At 33.3% G+C, this 22,500-nt stretch overlaps 1 non-coding gene across 1 annotated transcript; it reads left to right on the top strand.

Moving 5' to 3' along the window:
- The first annotated feature begins 21,627 nt into the window (after positions 1 to 21,627).
- On the top strand, positions 21,628 to 21,743 carry LOC130814367 (U5 spliceosomal RNA). Its single transcript, XR_009042394.1, has one exon. It is a non-coding gene; the product is annotated as a U5 spliceosomal RNA (small nuclear RNA).
- Positions 21,744 to 22,500: the final 757 nt, after the last annotated feature.

The following is a 22,500-nucleotide window of genomic DNA, read 5'->3' as shown; positions in this document are numbered from 1 at the left end:
AGCCCAAACTGGAATGGTGGTGAGCTTGGATTTTTCGAAGGAAATACTTGTAGACCAGGTTTAATAATGAATGGTTTTTGATCAAACGAAATACCATTCATATTACACGCCTGTACCTGTTGCTCTTTTTGAAGAAAACTAACAACAAAAACAACTCGATTGACCAGACCAATCTTATTACTAAAAGATCCTTCCGAATCCGACGCACAAAGCCTTCAAGTAGATGGAGGGAGGGGTTTGCACTAGTAACATAACACACCATCGCATTTTCCCAATACTTCACTTTTTCCACCACATCCTCCTTACTAATTTTAGCAATAGTACGAGAAGTAAAGGGGGATTTCTTAATACGGATCTGGGTTCTAAAAACAACACTCAATAGAACAGTAGGAGGAGAGATTATTGGAACAGTAGGGTTACCTACGTAAGACGATTCACCCACCTGAGCCTTAGCAGATATAGGCGTCGACCCTTTAAGGACAGAAACCCAACTAAGTCCAACCCCACCACCTAGACTAGATTGAATAACTCATATCTATCTGGAGAAAAAGATTAACGTGAAGAACAACTCATAGATGGCTTTCTCAGCACTGCCTTCACCTTTGCTGGCCTTCCTCTCTAGCCCATGGCCGGAACCTAAGGATCTTTGATTCAGAGAGAAAATTGCCAAAGAGAGAAAGAAGAGGGAGAAAGGATATAATAATAATAATAATAATAATAATAATAATAATAATAATAATAATAATAATAATAATAATAATAATAATAATAATAATAATAATAATAATAATAGTAATAATAATAATAATAATAATAATAATAATAATAATAATAATAATAATAATAATAATAATAATAATAATAATAATAATAATAATATTATTATTATTATTATTATTATTATTATTATTATTATTATTATTATTATTATTATTATTATTATTACTATTATTATTATTATTATTCAATTAAATATATCATATTATAGGTTAGGTATGTAGCATTTCTATAATAAATTAAATAAATAATTTACCTAATTTTGCTCTAATTTTTAAAAATTTAAATTCTAACTAAGATAAATATTGTTATGTAATCAACAACATACACTTAAATAATTCTATTTGTCATGTCTACTCTAAGGATGACATTTAACATTTTTAAACATTTTTATTATTATGTATAATAATAATAATAATAATAATAATAATAATAATAATAATAATAATAATAATAATAATAATAGTAATAATAATAATAATAATAATAATAATAATAATAATAATAATAATAATAATAATTATTATTATTATTATTATTATTATTATTATTATTATAATCGTATTCCATATCATAGAAAGAGACTTTTACAAAAAGTTGTTAGCGAGTTGAGCAACAAGCTGAGCCCCACACCATTTTCAATACAAAAAGCTAGTCTCTGAAAAATGTACGTCCTAGACTTGGTGCTACTAGAATTACCAAAAGAAAGCGAAGTAATCCTAGATAACAGGTTGAGCGCGTCTTCCCCTAATTCTCCAAAGGTGGAGAAAGAAAAATGGGTGAATTTGTATCCATTCTCCTCACACTTGGCAGTGTATTTCGTCCTCTTTCTTTCTTCAGCATTGGCTAGAGAAGCCCCAGGTGCCCATGAGGAGAGTCATGTAACAGTAAAGGGCGAGCCTCTAGTGACATCCACACATGCATCTTTTCCATGAAGCCAATTAAACATATGGAGAATCGCAGACCTAAGCTCTTTCCCTGCCTCTAAATAGAACCCCATCTGCGCCTCCTTACGGACTGAAATCCCAGCTTTGCAGCAGATATCCACAAGCATGTCCCGAACCAAATTGTGCCGATATTTCACACCAATCTCATAGGAGCAATGGACAGTGTGATCACCCCATTTATCCATTTTGGGATTTTTGCAGCTCGGGCGACCATAAGGGTATCCCCAATAAGAGTGCCATCATCGAGATACCATGCTTGGAGGTTAAGCTTACGAGACTGATAAATTTTCAAGATCAAAGGGTGCAAAATAAGGGCAGAAAGCAAAGGTTTAAGGGTTCACCTTGTAGAACACCTTGGCAGGACCAAAGAACAGAGTCACCATAATATAACCTAGCAGGTTGGGAATAACAATACTCCACCCAAGGAGCGAGCGAGGGGCATTGGATCCTTGTTGCAAACATGACACTTCTATCAACTATGTTTAAAGGAATTTGAAAATCCACCAAAAGCGTAAAGATACCTCTACATCGCCCTTGCATTCCACAAGATTATTATAAGAGAGTGAAGAATAGCCTCGTCGCCCCCTTGTGTGCAGACCCCAAACTAGAAGTCGTCAAAATAGGCATTCAAGATTTTTCTAACAACAGAAGCGGCAACCTTAGACACGAGCTTACACCACACCGTGCCAACAGCAATAGGACGAATACCACCCCCTGGCTTAACCAAAGGGGTAAGGGGTGCGCTGGCTATATAATCCTCAAGTACGCTCGGACACTTACCATCCAGAAGCAGGCTGACAACCTTAGTGATAGAGCACAACAACATGTCAGCAATTGCTGACGCCGCACCTCCTAGCATGTCCACATGATGTTAAGCTCTAAGCCCATCCCTGCCACACGAGGTTCCCTTGGGGAAACTATGGATCCAACTTAGCACCTAATCTTTGGTCACAGATAGAGCTTCCTCATAACAGGGGATAGAGGATAAAACCGGAGGGGCGCAAAAGGGTGCGTAGATTCAAGGGCCTGAAGGGTGCCCGGAGAAAGAGGTGCCACACCAGAAGAAGACAAAACCTTAATTGCAATAGTGAAATGTCCATCCCCAAGCTTACGTTTGCATTAATACAAATCAGATTGTTCAAGGTTATAGACCTTCTTAGCATTAGCAATGGGGGGACGTACCTCAACTAGACGATCCAAAACCAAACGAAGTCTGTTACTAGGATCTCGCCACCTAGAAACAACATTTGATATACTATCAAACTGGCAACGCTCCCTCATACCCGACCTTCGCTCGGATTCCTTTTTAGGCAAAAAGGTGCCCAACACACAACAGGGCAAGATAAGAAGTTGCACCCAAGCAAATACATCACTCGGGCAAGCTAAGACCATATAAAGAGCTTGGAGGAACATCGTAGAAAACCCTAGCCTCAGTTTGGGTAGGATACTTTTTACCGTTCGCAAGGGTTTAAAAAAAACATCCAATAAGCTCAACATCAAAACCAGCGGTAAGGCAGCCACTAGGAGAATCCAAGAGGGGCTTGTCAACCAGATGAGAGCCACGCATAGAGGCCAAAGGGCGAGGGAGGCCATGGATGGCATCCTCGCTTAAGGAGGGGCAAGGATCATCGAGTCGCTGGCATGCTATAATTTTTACTAAAGGAGTGAGTGTGCAAGCACTCCCCACATAGCTAGATGCCCACCTTTTTAAGTGCTATGTCCAGAGAGGCAAGCAAGAGTCACTTGCACTCTGATCTTTGAGTTAAAGCCTAGACTCATCCGAGTTGAAGTGGCGAGACCCCAAATGATCAATGAAGTACTTCTTATTGAGCCCCTTACCACCTCCACTGTTACAACCATCATGGCCCCTAAACGGGCACAAAATTTGAACAACAGCCATGTGAAAGCACTATCAAGAAGACCCAACAGCTTACACTAGGAAAACAACACCTACCTCAAACAAAAGAGCTAATAGACTACAGACTCAAGAGACGGACTGAAACCAAAAACCAGCAAGCAAATGAGAGGGTAAAAACTGACAGCCCAGCAGCTCAAAAACCCATGGGAAGAAGGCAAGAACAACGGGAAGACGACAAAATCCACGGAGGGCACCAAACAATAACCCTCTCAATTGTTGAGAGAGGAGCTTTCAACGGTCAAAATAAAAGGATAAATAGCCACTGTGGGATGGTGGGCCCTTAATTAAACAACCAAATCAAAGGGAAACCGAAAACTGCAACCACTAAGAAACACCTAGAAACACATACCGAGGACTCGACAAGAAAATGAAACCAAATTCAAACCACAGAAAAACACGAAAACAGCAAGAGCTAAGCAAAAAGGCTGCTAAGCTAAACAACATCCACCATGAACCCCAAAGAAACCATAACGGCCGCCGCTGAACAAGAACAAATCGCCTCCTAAAAGAAAACAGCAACCGGAGACGGAACCGCTAAACAGCACGTATTACACTTGTCGGAAAACCAAGCCCAAAGCACAGAAAAATCCGTATAAAAACCAACCTGCAACCACAGTATAAACCAACGCTTGAGAAATAGGCTATAAAAGGCTAAAGTAACCACTGGAAAAAAAACAGAGGAGAAGCCATACATACCATACCACGAGACACCGGAGGTGGAGATGACTCACTAGAGGCTGAGACGGCCACCTGAGAAGTCCATGGTGCTGCATCTACATTGTCTCCAAAAGGGATGGCAATGGGTATTGGACCGAACCCGGATCCCTGGATCCGTATCCGTTTTCACGGATCTGCGTCCTAAAAAATTGAACCCGTTGGAGCCTTATCGGATCTGGATCCGTTTAAATTTCACGAGTTCGAATCTGGATCTCAGAAAAATGCCCGGACCAAGACCCGTGGATTCGGAGGACCTTTTTTTAATTTTATATATATTAAATATACTTAATGTTACCAGGCTAAACTGATTTGGATTTTGGGGCTTTAGGCAATTTTAAAACCTAAGTTATTATTACTCTAGAATCTAGTGTCACTGACTCACTGATACACCATACAACTATACAAGTATATCACTAAGACATTGACTTACTGTACTACACTACTCCTAATCCCCAATCCCCACTCTGTACAAACGAGACTACTCAGAATATGAATGATCGACTTTTGTTAATTATATTAAGTTATTTTGAATAAAAGGTTGTGTATCGGATATGTTTATTTATGTAACAAACAACTTTAATGTGTTCGTTAGATATTTTCAAGACAATTTTAAGTTGTATAATGTTTTTTTGGGTGATCGATTGTGAAATTACAAATATTATTATCATTAGTCAATGAATATAGCTTTATGGTAATCTCAACACGATCCAAAAATTAAAAAAAATAAAAATAAAAAATAAATAAAAAAGTCAAGACCTGTTTTGAAACCCGATCCGGTACTGGTCCGCAGTATCCACAAATTCAGATATGGGTCTTGCAAAACTGGACTTGCGAATTCGGGTTCGGATCTGGCTCCTGCTCTTGAAAACGGATCTAGATTCGGGTCCACCTGGACCCGGTCCAGATTTGACCTGTTGCCATCCCTAGTCTCCAGACGCTCGCAAATCACCTCCCTATTGCTAGAGAGAGAAAGTAGCCATTGGGTTCATTATTAATATTTTTTTTTTTGGAAAGAAGAAAATTTATTCCAAAACAAAGCCATTACAGACACCAAAAAGAGGGCAGAGCCTTAAATACAAGCCATAGAGCTAAAAAAAACGAAATAACATCCTTCACACAATGAGGATATAAACTATAGAGTTGATGCTTAACTTCTAACTTCACAAACTGCATAAGGACACTAGGCAATATCAGCTTGAAGTTCTAGACGGAATCATTACGGGCCTTCCATATCTGATAAATGAGACTACACAAAGAGGCTGTAATCACCTTCTTTTCAAATTTTGACACTTTCCACTTGCTTGGTTTGATAGAAGAGAGTGAAGATATATTGGTTCCAAGCCATGAATTCAGATGCTAAGGCACTAGCGAAAAAATATATGATCTGCAGATTCACTGGCGTCACCACACATAGGACATAAGTCATCATCTATAACACCAATGGCTTTTAGCTTATCTCTTGTTTTTAGTCTATTTAGCATCACCATCCAGTAAACAAACCGTGCTTTAGGAATAGATGATCTGTTCCAGACTAATTTGCTCCATTGCACCATAGGATCAGTATCCAACCAAGTTTTGATCTTATCCAACCAAGGTCCTTGTATACTCCATTATTATTATTATTATTATTATTATTATTATTATTATTATTATTATTATTATTATTATTATTATTATTATTATTATTATTATTATTATTATCATTATATTAATTAATTAATTATTTATTTCCTTAATTAAATTACAATGTAGACATTAATCCAATCTAAAAAAGACAAATGACACAACCATCCTATGTGTGCCACTTGTTATTATACATAAAAATTAATTAATTGTATGATGTATGATTGGTAATATTTAAAAAAGAAAGTTTAATTAAAAATAAAAAGTTTTCATATTCAATTACTAAAACATATAGCACAAAAAATTATTCCCAAATTTATGTTCAACTTTGATTTAAGATAAATTAAACTTATACAATGTGTTTGGATAGAGAGAAAAATAAGGAAATAAAGGTAAGTAATTTTGAACAATGATAACAAAAAAAAGGGAATAGGCTTGGATGAGAGGGATTTGAAAGGAAAATATAAATAAATTTTATTAAGAATATAATTTCTTCTAAAGTGAAAAGAATAAAAGAAAAAACACTCTTTTTTTTCCTTTCATCTTCCATTCCCACTCCTTAACCCTCCCCTTCCTTTCCATTCCTTTTCTTTCCCTCCCCTTTCCTTGTCTTTCCTTTTTCTTATTTTTTATAGTTACTATTCAAATATAGTGTTACGATAAGATTACACGTGATTCACCATAAGTTCTGGGTTATTAGTTAATTATTAACATATTAGTATTTATGTACCTATTCATAAGGTGAAATACATGTTAAATATTGAAATTTTTTTATATTAGAATAGTTTTACGTTTTAAAAATATAATAATATCTTATTTATATATTTTTAAGAAAAATGATGAAAGACCCATGTTTTTTTTGAATCAAAACTAAAAAATTGTTTCTATATTTAAAAAAATATAGAGAAAATTTCGTTTACGTACATCATTTACTTTACTTTAAAACCCTAAATAAAAGTAATCCACAATATTACTATAATATTAAGCCTTAGATCTTGGTTCTTTTCATCGAACAATCACCTGAAATAATCGCATAATTTTTTCTTTTTAATCAAGTTCAATGTTTATACGTGTCAATCAATTGTTAATTGATCTCAAAATCAATCTGAGTTCTAGTAAATTCTAGGGCATACCACACTTGATCTAAAAAAAAAAAAGAAAAGACAATAATAGCAAAACCCCAAGTATTGATCTAATTCTTAACGTGACTTTCTCTAAATACAATTGCTAAAGCCTTAAACTCATCTAATGGCAAAAGCGTACTTTAATTCTCCTACTATTTTTCCGTAGTTTTAGAATAAACAAGTATATTAGCTTTATTCAATTTAGTGTAAACTAAATTTCGCTTTAACCCTCTTTTTCACTAATAAGTGACTATTATACCTCTGTGAAATAGCTTTAATTATTAATTATTATTCTTCATTTATTTAGAATTTTAAGAATTTTCGCTTCATTTATTTTAAATTTTGAATTTGAATTTTGAATTGGGGTTTGCATAATAGAGATTACTAGGGATATAAAATATAGAAGTATATTTTTAGATCGGTGAAACGCGGTTATATATATAATAATAATCCATATATTATTTATAAGCAGCAGCATTATAATGTATGGAGGAAGAAGTGGAAACAAAAATCTGAATGAAAAAGGAAATTAAGATCCAACATCTCATATACCTGTTTATGGTGCTATTTCAAATATGTTATTATCTCCATACCAGGTTTGTCCTTTACATATAATAGTAGCTAAATGGTGTGGTTCCTGATTTTTTTTTAAGAATAATTTACGAATTATAGATTTAATGTTTTAAATTTAGTTTACTTATTTAATCAATTTAAAATTTTAATTGTTTTTATTGGCTTTAACTTAGCCTCTTAAAATAAAAATAAATAAATAAAATGGCTACGGTCAAAATAAAACAAACACAAGTTCGTCTTCAATTTTAAAGTAAGGTGATGAGCGGACAATGACATGATGACAATCAAAATTGGCTACAGCCCATGACGGTCGCCCAATATTAAACAAGTTAAACACTTATTGGATATTACTAGAGTGTTCGATAGGCTGGATACAAATCGGGTTGGACTTAAGCAAATAAGAATCGGGTTGGATAAGAGTCCTTTAAACTTAACTTTACCTTTTGTAAATTTTTCCTAAACTCCCACCCAATGATATTATTCTTGAGTTCCCTTTTCAACATCATCATTTATTTATAGTATTAAATTGTAGAAACTTTAATAATCCTTATTGGCATTTTCATTTATAATAGTTAAATAATTAATCTATGCCATTCAAAAATGCTAGTTTTTGACCCTTATTAGGCCCTTTTATTGTTCGCTTTATTTTAATTATAGTAAAGCCTATTTTTGCCCCGACTCATTTTCAACCCGACTATTACAAGACTCTTCTTAAAACGAGTTGGATGAGGACTCAATATGAGGCCCCCTCCCTTTGAACACCCCTAACTATGACCTTGGGTTGTTCCATTTTATTTTTAATTTTGAATGTTTTTTTAAAAAATATGACAACGGTCAGGCTACTACTGCTGGTCGTTGCCATTTATGGTACGGTGGCCAGGGCGATTATCAGTTTTGGTGAAGTCACTAAGTCGTAGCTAATCCGTGTTTGTGTTGCTATTTACATGTGTTTTATAGTGTAACAGACTTGTTTAAGTCAATGTTTGGAAAAATTAACTATTAATTATCAACTTTTAATCATAGTATGACCCAACAAGTAAAAAGTCAACTTTAGTAACAGTTGGCAAGTTGATTCATGTTAGAGTATATATCATATTCTATCGCTTCAACAATTAGCTTTTTGGTTGATTTAGTTCCGTGGCATGGTATAAGAGCCAGTGTGACAAGAGCTCACGAGTTAAAATCTCAACCACCCATCAATTAAAGTCAAATATTCAGCGTTAGGTATAAGAAGTCCCTATATTGCACCCACACTTCTAGATAAAAGGGTTTTAAAGTTGAATATGCAGAGCAAGGTATGAGGAGTGCTTGTGTTGCATCCAAACTTCTAGCGTAAAGGGCTCTCGTGTAACGGGGTGTGTTAGAGTATAACATATCTTGGGGCATCAACAATTAGCTTAAACTTTTAGTAGAGTTGCGTCCTTGACAGTTTAGTAAACATAGAGAAATGAGTATTCTTTACACATCCTAAATCTTGTTTCATGATTTCTTTTATTGTTGTTTCATTGATTTCTCCATGAATTTGTTTCTGACAACCAATGTTGGCTTGTAGGTTATTGGTGGCACCGAAGGACAAATATTTTCCCAATGTCATAACCTTCCCACACAATATCATCATTAAACTGTTAAGCAAAGTTATCATTTTAATGATTCTGTTTCAATAGGGAATTCAAGTAAAATATCACAATGATTCCAAATCTTAATCTCCCTCCACCTGAAAACTCTGAACATAAGATTGAAAATTGCAAAGATACTTCAGCAAAAGAATCTTCTTCACGTGCAGTTATAACTCCCCAAGCTGTTGCGAACATGATAGGCCAGAGATTTTTTTTTCAAGCAAGGAAAACAATTGTCAAGTAAGTTTGTTTTCTATACATTTTTTTAAATTTAAATTAATTTAAAAGAGTAAACTCCTCAAAATTAACAAAAAGTAAATACATAAAAGTTGAGATTACAAATTACTTAAGAGTACTAATTGTAGTATAACTCATTTTCCATTTATTTAATAACAATGATATATATCTCTTAGGGTTGTATATTAGAAAATATTTAATGATTTTTAATTTAACTTTTTAGTATTTTTTGGAAATATAAAATATTTTACTATAATTTATTATTTTGTTTTTTATTCTTTCTTGAAAAGGTAAAATATGTAGTTACATAAAACATTAATTGTTTTCAATTTCATGTTTATTCTCTTAAATAATTAAACTAATTGATAATAAATAGAGTTTAAATTTTATGTACAACCCTTAGAGTTGTAAATTTCCGTATCCTTTATTTAATATCACTATCTATTATTATACATGTTTTACGGACAACGGAAGCAATTACCTAGAACAATTTTCACTATGAAAAGAGTTTAAGGAAACAAGACGATTGGGGTTTATATATTAACCCTCATAACACAAAGGAAATTAAGTTTGAAGAAATATGATTAAAAAAATCTTAACGGTCGAAACCTGGAGTGGAAACATGTAGTCATGCAGAATATCGACAGAGATTACCGATCTCGCCCCAAGCCTCTTTGAGTCTCGCCTGCGACTAAATCTCACTCAAAGTTACTGTATTTCACGAACTCTAATCCTGATTGAATTGACCACGAGTTTCAACTGAGATTATCAATCTCAATCGAGATTATTAATATCGCCCCAGACTCAATCTCGCCCAAAGCTACTCTCTTTTCTCATATTTGATCTTAACTAATTAGTATGTTGTGGACAAACTTTTTTTGACCACTCCTCTTGAATCTACCCATGTTCCAGAATTAGTTCAAGTCACGAAACATCAAAGACCCACTTATTTTAAAGTACTGAATACTTTAAGAATATCATGTTTGCTTCAAATTATATTTTGAACTTACTACTTGTTATTAAAATCGGATCAGACATGATCACATCAGACCAAATCAAATCAGATAAGAACTGTTCAGATCAGACCAGATCAAATCACGATTACTTATTGTTATTATTATTATTATTATTGTTGTTGTTGTTGTTGTTGTTGTTGTTGTTGTTGTTGTTGTTGTTGTTGTTGTTGTTGTTGAAGTAGTAGTAGTAGTTGTTATTGTTGTTATTGTTATTATTGTTACTTTATTATTTTTTTGGCAAATAATGTTTTATCATTCACTAGAAAAATAACCAACTGTAAAAACAAACTTGAAACTCAACCTTACTCAATTGCATCAGTATGAAAATGAGGCCCGCCTTCTAGGAATGTCTATAAAAGGCTTCCTCACCATACGCTTCATATGCATAAAAGAAATGAGAGACTATAGAATATCTACAAAAAAGTAGCAAACGCTAAACACAAAACCCCTAGAATAACAAAATTAGACCTATACAGTCCACAAATACAAAAAAGTAGCCAATACAAAGTTAATAACAACATAAGACTTTGCAATCAAATCAAGAAACCATATAAATCTAGACTCAGCTGATCAATAACATCCTATCTTACAGCTTCATCAGTAAACTATGTTGTGTGAGCTTCATTGCAACCATGTTAGAATTCTTACTTCAGAGGACTTGTGTTCCATTGAAGAATACATGATTTAACATTGAACTTGACATTGGTAATCATAAAATCAGGAGGTCTAACAAAACCAAACCATACTGCTTAATTTCCTACTAGTTGCGATACGGCCATAATAAATTTCCCAATTTCCACCTGCTGTATACACTCCACAGACCCGTCTCACCCAAATAGATTCTCTCATCTTATGAATATGCCAAACAATCTTCTTATAGCAGCTTGGTTCCGAATATGAAATTTATAAACTCTTGAGCTCGCCACTTTTCTTGGTTTACACACCTCATTACAACTGAAATTGCTTGGTTTTTAAGGTTGAGCAATCCCAAACCATAAAAAAGATCGACAAATGAAATTCATAATATTAATTACTCTCTTAGGAAGAATGAAAAATTGATACTAGTAAGCAGAGATCCCCATAAGGACTGAATTTATGAGTTGAAGCCTCAAAGCATACAATAGATGTTTTGTTTTCCATGATCTAATTCGACTTGTCATCTTGTTAGCCAATTGCTCACATTCAATTGAACTTAGTTGTTTAGAAGAGACAGGAACACCCAAATACTTAAAAGGGAGAGCACATAGGGCGAATTGAGATATATCTTTGATATCATCTCTTATGGTATCATTAATTACGGTTTTGTACTACAGATTTCTCAGAGTTTGTCTAAAGCCATGACGTATTGGAACAGGCTTTGATGCACTAGCATAAAACTCTAATAGAAGAGATGTCACCTATACTGAATAACATTAACTCATTTGCAAAACAAAGGTTTGAGAGTTTGATACTTTTACATCTAGGATGAAACCTATAAAAACCTTCTATGCTCTTCAAAGATCTAAACAAATACTCCATACCCATAACAAATAAAAGGGGAGAGAGTGGATCACCTTGTCTTAATCCCTTTTTTGTTAAGAAAATGTTTGTGGGACTACCATTGATCATAAGCACATACCCATAAGGCCGGAGAGAATTTAGTTATAATAATAATAATAATAATAATAATAATAATAATAATAATAATAATAATAATAATAATAAACTATGCTTTCCTTCTCGTCTTTAAACCGCCTTGCTCCAAGCTAAGATTTTGGCTAACAACGATCTCTTCTCTCCGGGTCCAGCCTTTGAATGGGCTCTTGCTCTCTTTCGGGTATTCTGTGGCTCCAACGCTCTTTCTCCCCACGATGAACCCACCCCCATATGATGAAAAAGGTAGCAGGGGCTTATTTTAGTGTTGTTGAGAAGAGCCTTGCATCTAGTTACATGCTTACCCCAAGACAAGTTGCCATTCTCAGCTCCACTCGTGAACCATATGCTCAAGATTTTTTGCTGACAATCCCTATTGATGGTTTGGGACAGAAGATGAATCATCGTCAATTTCGATTGGTTTTATGCTATCGGCTCAATATCCCCTTGTTCACCGAAGGTAGTTTATGCCCGAGCTGCAACACCCCCAAGATGGACAGATGGGGTGATCACGCTGTTCATTGCTCCAGTGAACTTGGCGTGAAGTTTCGTCACAATTTGGTCTGAGACATGCTTGTGGATATTTTTTGCAAAGTTGGGATTTCAGTTCGAAAGGAGGCTCTCGTGAGGTTTTCTTCGCAGGCAGGAAAGGATCATAGGCCAGCAGACCTTCTTCTGTTTAACTGGGTTCATGACAAACATGCTTGCGTGGATGTAACCGGAAGCTCTCTCTTTGCCGGCATAGGAGTCCCTTCATGAGCCGCGGGTGACTCTTTAGCTAATGCGGCAGAAAGAAAGAGAAGGAAATACACTGCTTAGTGTAAGGAGAATGGCTACAAATTTATCCCCTTTGCTTTCTCCACTTTCGGGGAGTTAGATGAAGACGCGCTCGATTTGTTAGCAAGGGTTGCATCGTTTTCTTCGAGCAACTCAAGTAACACCAAGTACAGGGCTTACATTTATCATAGACTAGCTTTTTGTATCCAAAAAGGTGTGGGTGCTCAGCTTGTTTCTCGACTCCCCAACAACTTCTTGTAAACTCTCTTTCTATGAAATGGAATACGATAATAATAAATAATAATAATAATAATAATAATAATAATAATAATAATAATAATAATAATAATAATAATAATAATAATAAACAACTAAAAAATAAAAAATTTAAAATTGAGGCATAAAAAGTTAAATGTAGTCAATGTTAAAAACCTTAAAATGAAAACAAAAAACTCTCTGCGGGTTAATTGGGTTAAAATCAGGTCGACCTGATCTGTTGTAGGTCGAGTTAGGGTTGTTATTTTTGACTTAATTAACTTAATGTGTTAGGTTTGGGTTAACAGGTTTTTTACCCAAACCCAAACCCAACCCAACGTAATCTATTTGACAGAACTAATATAAAATGTCATTAGTATGAGATATACATAACCAATAAGAGTGAGAAATAACTTCAACCCCAAGAAAAAAAAAAGAGAGTGAAGCACAGCCTTGAGAGAGAAAAAAGATGCTTAAGTGGAGATAAATGATAGGATGTAATATGAAAAATGTAGAAGGAAGTAGACTAAATTGAGCCTAAAACATCTATAGAATGATAGAAAAATCTAGATAATAAGTAAAAATACAAGATACTCTAGAAAAATATGGAGTTGTGTAACAAACTTCTCGAACTCCCCTATATTATAGTATAAATAGATTGTTTGGCTTATCAGAGTAGGAATGCACCAATAATATGTGCGAATACACAGGAGATGTACACTTTAAAATGAGAGTTGTAAGAGATAAATGAGACATGAGCTGACATAAAAAAATAAGTGAAGAGTGCATAGGTGCAAAACAAGTGTCCTACAAAAATCATTGTACAAATTATGATGTAATAAAATAGTTGTATTCAGTAAATGTAACACAATATTTATTTGAGGTCAACTGCAAATTCTACGTGCGCTTGAAAACTCTATTATGGTATCAGAGCTGGAAGGTTGGGAGGCCAAGTGTAAAGTACGATGAAGCAATCAAAGAAATGATCAAAGGACAACAACAAGTGGTGTGGTAAGTATTTTGGATATCATAAAGGAAAAGCTATAAATAAAAATCACAAAATAAAAATTGATGAACGATGTTGGTGACAAGAGCACCAAAAAATTAGAAAACTCAAAAAAATTTAAGAATTTAATAGGTTAGTTATAAGAGAATTAACAAATATATGAAAATGGGGGGGGGGGGGGGGGGGGGGTTAAAGACATAAGCATTAACATGAAAAAAATCGATGAATTATTAAAAGACATAGGAAAAGAAATTATGGAGAATGTTAATGACATGGGCATTAACAAAACTATTTGAAGAAATCTGACAATAAAAAGAGGATTGAGAAATTAATTTATGAAAGGAATGTGAAAAGTTGGTGATATTAGTACTAACAAAAGAAAACAATAAAGAGACAAATTGAAGAAAAATTGGTGGGAGTTGATAATAAGAAAACAAAAAAAAATGAGAAGACAAAAAACAAGCATCAAAAAATTCAGAGAACATGAGTACCCGTGAAAACAAGAGATCTTCTAAAAACAATCTAGAAGAAAACGATTGGTAGCAAGATATCAACAAGAAGAAAAAATTAATTGAAAACTAGTATACGTTTGTGACAAGGGCGCCAAAAACAACAAAGATAAGCAAGAAGATCGGTAAGTGTTGGTGACATGTGCATTAATAATTACTCAAGATTTTGTTTCAAGATTTTTCATATTAGGGGGGAGTGAAAGAATGTAATATGAAAAATCTAGAATAAACTAGACTAGATTGAGCCTAAAAAATCTAGAGAATAATAGAAAATTCTAGATAAGTAAAAATATAAGAATACTCCAGATAAATGTAGAGTTGTGTAACAAACTTCTCAAACTCCCCACATTTTAATATAAATAGATTGTTTGTCTTACTAGAGTAAGAGTGCACCAATGATATGTGTGAGTGATCAAGTAATGTACACCTTAAAAATGAGTTCTGAGAGATAAGTGAGACATGAGCTCACATAAAAACATAAGTGAAGAGTGTATAGGTGCGGAATAAATTTCCCACCAAAATTATTATTTTACAAATTATGAGGTAATAAAATTTTTGTATTTAGTAAATGTAATACATATATATATTTGCATTCAATTACAAATTCCACGTGCGCCCAAAATTTCTATCAATAATTTCCTTAAGTTGTAAAGGATCGGGAGCGATAGTGATAACATCATCAACATACACATTGACATAGAGGGTAAGGAAGGAGACTAGAGTTGGAATGGAGATAGGTCTAAAATATTCTTTGGAAAAAAGATAATTTCGCACCAGTGGATAAAGAAAGGGAAATTCAGGCATTGATATCATGATTTCGTCAAGGTGACATTAATAATATCGTGAGAGAATGATAAGAAATCACTTTCAAAAATTCAAACATGACAAGAGCTATGAATTTTGAGGGTGAGAGGATCAAGACAATGATATACACTTTGAGATGGATAATAACTAACAAATATACATGAAGTAAATTGAGATTGTAGCTTGTGGATGTTGTAAGGCCTAAGCCATGGATAACTTAATCAATCAAAGGAATGTAATTTGGAGTAATTTGATGAAACATTAAATGATGTGAAAAATGGAGATTAATTTTGGAGAGCAGGAGTAGGCAGACGATTTGTAAGATATGTGGTACTAGAAAATACAATTCTTATAAATCAATAGAATATGTTGTTATTTAAGTTTTATTATAGCATATGCCTTTTATTCCGGCAGAGATCCCAATCATACTTTTAAATAGGGGATATAAAGAATATGATGATGGTATGTTTTATTTTAAGCTCTTTAAAACTTAAACCGAAAACAAAAAGCACTTGATCCAATAATTTATTAGTATGTTTTTTATTTAATCACATCGTTTTACATAATCTAATTATATGCATTCCTTTGTTTTCCTTTGTTTTCTTATATTATTAGTTTTGTTTTCCTTTGTTTTCTTCTGTAGATGGTTCTACATATTTATTTTATTTATATGCATTCCTTTTATCTTTTCCGTGTAGCTACGTCTTATTATCTTTTCCTTTTGTTGCACTCTTCTTTATGGGTATGAGTTGCCACCGTTCTTCCCTCCCCAAACCCTGTCCATAGTTCTTCTATGAGTGGGATACACTAGGTAGGATGATAATGATGATGTTTTACATAAACTAATTATGTGTTGTAAGCGATTGATAATCAAAATTAAATAAATTTAGGGGGTGTTTGGTATAAAGAGTGGAAAGAGAATGGAAAGAGAACTCTTAAAGGAGGAAAAAGAAAAATGACAAGGATTATTGTAATATTTGTTTGGTATAAAAAGGGGTAAGGATATTCTAATAAAAATAAAGGAGAGAAAGACAAAGGAAGGAAGATAATACTACAACATGTGTGATGATTTTTTCAATTTTCTCTCCTCTTTTGGCAGGGTAACAAGTAACAAATCTGTTACCGCATATATCAGTGAAGTAATAACAGAGGGTAATGCATTAACATAAAGTAACGTAAAGGTTAATTTTAAAGTAAAGACAAACACTAAGAAAGGGAAAGTTGTATCCATTTTCGTTTCTAGATTTTAAAAAAATACAAACGAAACGACCTCTTAAGCCGAACTAAGGCCAATTTTAAAATTAATGTCTAAGAGTAAATTGTGATTGCATGTTGATGTTGTTGGAAATGTGTCGTAGATCTTTGTATTAGCTTAAATTTTAGAATATAGTCTTGATAATTAATTTTTTTGTATAATATCATGTGGGTTTTGTGTTGTGCATACAAGATGTTTGATAAAAGGCATAGGATTAATGCTACTTATTGTTTAATGTGTTAGGAGTTTGAGAATATGAATTTTCAAAATGCGATTGGTGGCGAATTTGATTTTGTATATTGAATTGGATTAGATGTAAATGTAAAAATTGTAAAAATTTAGGGGTCTTCTTGTGGTTGATTTTGAGGTGTAGGACTTGTAGGGCTTAGAGGTGACCTCAGGTTGGATGGTGTATATTGTTAAGATGAAGAGCTTGTTGATTGAATTACATTGTCTTTCATATCTCATTTTATTGGAAGAGTATCTCCTTCACGAGCAACAATTTCTTTTTCCTTCCATACCCATTTAGGTTAGATGATCAACTCTTTCGATTTCAGTATGTAGAGAAGATCTTCGGTTTTATAAAAAAATCAAAGGCTTATTTTTCTCCTTTCTCATCAACTAATTTTCCATTGGGAAGCACCCAAAAACTTGAGGTGCTCCACCCTTGACTTTCTCTTGTGCCAAGCTTCATAGGGAGTCATACCCTTAACTGTCATTCTACACATAACTACCAATATATTTGACATCATTAACTATAATTACCTACAAAAATTGTATCTCGGTACAACATATACTATATCTCACTACAACATAATATACTTTAGAATGGTATATAAAGTGGATTTAGTGACATTATTAAATCCTTTAGCAGCATATAAAGTTGTTAAAATCGAGATTCTACTTGGAATCGTTAAGACCTGTGGAATCGAATCGGTAGAATTGTAAATTTCTATAATAAACTTAAATTTGCTATCCAGTCATAATTATTCATCTCAAAAGTATAAGTCTATTAAAATTTTCATTCATTTTATTTTTAAGAATGAAATAGAAAAATTTTTGATAATTAGTTTAAATCTTCATACCAATGAAGAAATTTACTTTTAAAAATTTATAATGATGGGTCATTAAATCGTAAGAAAAATTAATGATAGATGATAAGAAAAATTAATAAAAGTTAAGAATAAATTTGTACAATTGAATCATTAAATCGTAGAATTGCAGAATCTTGATATGATTTTATCTCTACGAATTTTGTATTGATTGGAATCGTAATGTTCTACCAACTTATGATTCTACCGATGATTCGAATCGCTCAGTTGTTTTTGGATCGTAAAATCGTAGAGTCGTAAATTAAAATCGTGATTTTAATAACAATGGCAACATAATAAAACATCATATTAAAGTTTTTTAGACTTTGAATCTAGTGACATTTCTTATAAATGTCGCTACTGACTAATATGACATATGTAATATGTCACTAAAGGCCATATAAAGTGTCACTAAATCACTATATTGAATTCAAAATAAAAGGTAACAATTATAACACTAAAAATATAAATTAGTGACTTTTTTCGAATTTTACTAAAATATGCCACTAAAAGTAAATTTTGTTGTAGTGTCTAATGAAGATGCATTTTTCTCCTTTCTCATCAAGCTTTTCTAGATTTCCTTCGGGATGTGCCTGAAAACATGAGCTACTCCACTCTTGATTTCTCTTCTGCCAAGCTTCATATGGTGTACCTTAACTGTCATCCCTACACAAAACTACCTATATATTTGACATCATTAACTGTAACGACGCACATATTTTGAAACTCTACTCCAACATGTTTTGTATATTTTTATTAATTTTATAATTGCAAAGATACATTTTTATGTTAATTTGTTATGATACTCTTTACAGCCATCAACAAATTTTTAACATGCAAGTGTCTGAGGTGCATAGACTTATAACGGTAAATTCCTCTTCATTTACAACTTTAATAATTTTTTGGTATTTGAAAATTTATTGTCACATTGAATAATTTTACATTGTATATCAGGTGCAAAAAGAGCTTATCAATTTAAGTTATGCACAACAATCAAATCATGCAATATTGAATAGGCCCCAATTACCAAGACCTTTTCCTGAAGCGTCAAATCTTATTACCTCATCAAGAAATGAACCCTCAACAATCCCAAATATCGGTGCAAATCCACCAGAGAATTCAGCCCGACTAACCAATTTGACAGGTCTACTCACGAATAACAATTCAAACATCATTGCTACAAAATTAGATTATAGTAATTTAGGTAATACTACATTTAGTAATTTTTCCATTTTATATATTTCTTCACATGGAAACCAATTGTTGTTTCCGATGATCTCACCGACCGAAGGACTTATTTACAAGCCTTGCACCTTCTCACGAAATGGGGGTTACATGTACATAGAGCCATATTCATCTATTGAGAACATGAAACGTTTGTTTGAATTCAACCCTAATTTGCGTTCATGTGTAGTAGATGAGAAGAATTTGGGTGAAGTTAAAGACACAAATTTAGTCAATAGTACACCTGATAATCATAAGGAAAATAGTATACTTAAAAATGTTTTACCATTATTTCCTACATCCCCTAAATCATAAGATTTAGGGCGACCAGTACAGATTTATAACGACAATAAGCCAGAGACTAAGTGATTAATGTAGTACCCCTTAGTTACGGGTCATCACATGAATCAAATTCCCGTATAGTTGAATCGATATAATAAGAATGCAAAATTATCGTAAAAAATAGATATACGATATAGATGTTTTTTAGTAGTGCTCTGAAATTCGTGGGTTGAATTCGACATATGTTATCAAAATCATACACGGAATATATGGACTCTCGTACATAAAATTTGTTATGATCAGGATTTTGGATATGGTTGGTTGAGCCAAGATTGGCATTTTGGATATGTTAACAGCTTCTTTTATTTGAGATTGGCATTTTATAAGTATTGTTATTCTACACTTACCCATGATGTTGTTGAAGGCGGTGGTTTAAGCAGATATTTGAGGGTGTTCCTGATATTGATTGCCTTGGAATATTCTTATAATGAAAATACATGAAATTATTATTTTATAAGTACAAGAAAGTTGAGATAAGATGGTGATTGATGTAAAATTCCCACCACATCAGAGATCATTTACTTTCGACAAGTCAACGAGTATAAGGATCGATATACAAATGATATTGGCATATAAGATAATACAATGGAATTAGGTTTTTAATTGGGTTTGTTTCTTGAAATTTTTTATATCAATGATAACCTCCAACTAAAAAGCTAATACAACAGTTAATTTTTTATTGAGTTGATTTCTTGTCATTAATAACCTCTGATTGTACGATATAAGGTAACCATTTGTCGTTGGCAAAGCAATGCCTGCTTCTTTCTTAGTATAAGTTTGATTATAATTTTTTATTTTTTATTTCACAAATTCTTAAATGGGATGGTCATGGTGAGACCATTCTTATTGGACTGGTCTATGTACATTTAGTGTATTAGAACGATTACTTACCATTTTAGAGTGATTAAACACAGAAATGAGTTAATTATGTGGTTCATCTCATGGGGAGACAGTCTTACATAAGAGGTGATTTTTTTTATTTTATTTGTAAATTATTCATAATACCTAGGTTGTCAACAATTTTCATAATGCCCATACTTAGAGCTGTTCAAAACAAACCCGACCCGAAAATCCGACCCGGAATCGAAAATTATCCGACTCGAAAAAATGTAAGTTTTTTAGGTTTACCCAACCGCAATTACCCGAACCGATACTTCACTCGAACCGTTTGATAACCGAAAAGGGCAAAATCGAACTCGAACTGCAACCGAATTTTAAACCCGACATATAAACCTTAACCGATGTTACCCGAACTGAACAGTGATCGACCCGAGTCAAATCCGACCCGAATTATGCACGTAACCGAATGTAACCTGACTAAAACCGAATAAGATCGAACTGTTTTTAACCCGAACTGATACAAACCCGATCGATTATTGATCGAACTGTTTTTAACCTGAACTGATACAAACCCAAACCGATTGTAAATCGAACTGTTATAAATCCGAATCAAATTTTCACCTAATTTTAGCAAATTAAGTCCAATTTCAGTTTTCTAATAATACGAAAAAAGGAAGAACACAATATCTATACAGAAGAGATTGCATACGGAATATATATATATATATATATATATATATATATATATATATATATATATTTATATATATATATATATATTTATATATATATATATATATATATATATATATATATATATATATATATATATATATATATATATATATATATATATATATATATATATATATATATAAACTAATTGAAATAAATTGATCTGCCTAATATTAGGGCTAGCAAAAGCTGACCCGACCTGCTAACCTGATCTGAAACCGACTCGAAATTAGCGGGTTTGGGTTTAGATTTTTTACCCAATTAATTAAATGGGTCAACCCGACCTGATCTGTTTATTAAATGATTAGGTTCAGGTTGAATATTTAAATCCGAAAAAAACCTATTTAACCCATTTATTAAATTTAAGACGGATCAACATTTGCCAAATACTTCGTAAAACTAAGATAATACCAATTACCATGTATTGAGGGATTTGTCAGCTGAAGATGACTTTCAATAAGAAAGAAAGTTGTCCCACATCGGCTAAGGGATTTGTCAGCTGAAGATGACCTTCAATAACAAAGGAAGTTATCCCACATCGTTTATGAAAGATACTAATAAAAGAAAAATCCTTTAAATCACTTCCACAGATCTCATACCAACTTACGCAGTCACGCCGTGAGCACCAAGCGAACTATTCTTTTGCCTTTTACTAAAGAATACCGTGTGCTCGCTGCATTAAGTGGCATACGTTTATTTTTGGAGGAAGCCTTTAATTAAGGTTAAATGGGTCAAATGACCTGAAATATATGAATTTGATGACCTAAAAAAAAAGTAGGTTAAATTGGTCATTAGCAGGTTGATCCGATCTGCTACAGATCATGTCGGGGTTTCAATTTTTGACCCATTAATTAAATGGGTCAGGTTCAAGTTAAGGGTTTATTGACCCATTTTTATATGATCCGAACCTGAAAATGACCAAACCCGACCTGTTTGACACCCCTATCTGCTATATCTGATAAAACAATCGGTAATTATTTTTTGTAAGTAAATGGGCATACATCAATTAAAAACCTGACTATTAACTTATTTCGATATTGACCCGATCAATAGTTATCCGTAACCGATAACTACTCGAAAAATAAAGCTCGAACCCGATCATTACCCGAAAAAAACCGAACCAATTAGTATTCGATGACAACCCGAGACCGATTGACACTCGACACGAACTTCAACCGACACCGAACTGATGCTAACCCGATAGCTTGAATAACCGATCTCTAACCGAACCGTGACTAACCGACTCGACCCGAGTGTGACCCGTTGTAACACACAGCCGAAAAATAACCGATCTGAAATGCAACCGAACCGAATAACACCCGTCCGAAACCGACCCGATCAACCGAATGAACACCTCTACCCATACTACAATATTAAAACGTAAAGCTAACAAACGTTGTTGTCCCCAGCTATTTTTTCGACATAAAGTTATTTTGTCGCCAATAATCTCGCTAGCTTGGCAATAAAACTCAAAGTTTGTAG

Source organism: Amaranthus tricolor, chromosome 5 (genome assembly GCF_026212465.1).
Source record: "Amaranthus tricolor cultivar Red isolate AtriRed21 chromosome 5, ASM2621246v1, whole genome shotgun sequence".
In the NCBI taxonomy this organism is placed as follows: domain Eukaryota; kingdom Viridiplantae; phylum Streptophyta; class Magnoliopsida; order Caryophyllales; family Amaranthaceae; genus Amaranthus; species Amaranthus tricolor.
This window is presented reverse-complemented; position numbering and strand designations above follow the sequence as displayed.